Source organism: Octopus bimaculoides, chromosome 4 (genome assembly GCF_001194135.2).
Source record: "Octopus bimaculoides isolate UCB-OBI-ISO-001 chromosome 4, ASM119413v2, whole genome shotgun sequence".
Classification (NCBI taxonomy): Eukaryota; Metazoa; Mollusca; class Cephalopoda; order Octopoda; family Octopodidae; genus Octopus; species Octopus bimaculoides.
The window spans coordinates 27,824,535-27,825,322 of NC_068984.1; positions in this window are offsets into that span (position 1 = coordinate 27,824,535).

The window sequence follows — 788 nt, forward strand, 5'->3', positions numbered from 1 at the left end:
TATATATATATATATATATATATATATATATATGTATGTATATATATATATATATTTATATACATACATACATGCATGCGTACATACATATGTATAAGCAGATGTAGATGTAATTATGCATCTGTGTGTGTTTGCATGTGTGTATGTGTATACTAATTAATTGAATGCACTCTAAGAAGTGATGATTAATATATAATTTTACATTTATATTTAACACGTTCCTGTAATCCAAATGTGGAAAAACTTTCGCTGTAGTAACTGTTTCGGAAGAGAAATCCCACTAATAAACTCTGCATGTGAAAACACAGCAATCTCGGCGATGGATGACGTCATCCGACGCCTTTGTGCTTTGTTATGCTTCCTCAGCAATTTCCGTATAAGAACAGTAGTACTTCGTGGGCTATAAACTTCGGATTTGGTGTCTGTACCTTATGAAGTGTAACGTCCACAAACACGTCTCCTACATTCTGATGTCGTCATTCATAGCCTAGCTCAGTGTATCTTCATACACAAAGAATTTTTCACAGTTTTGTGAATAATTAGCGTGTTTTTTTATAATCAGAACTGCTTAGCACTTTATTATAATCAGCTCTGTTTAGCGTAGCGTTAGTTAAATAATTCCAGTGTGACAAACCGTTTCACACACTAATAAATTTGTTTACTCTAGTTCTTATTAAACGAAGAACGACTGATTATCTGTTTGTTGCTGATAAAGCGCAAAGAGGCAGAAACATGTTGATGAGGTTATTCGTAGCCAGCTCAGTATATTTTTCTTTTTACCCAATATA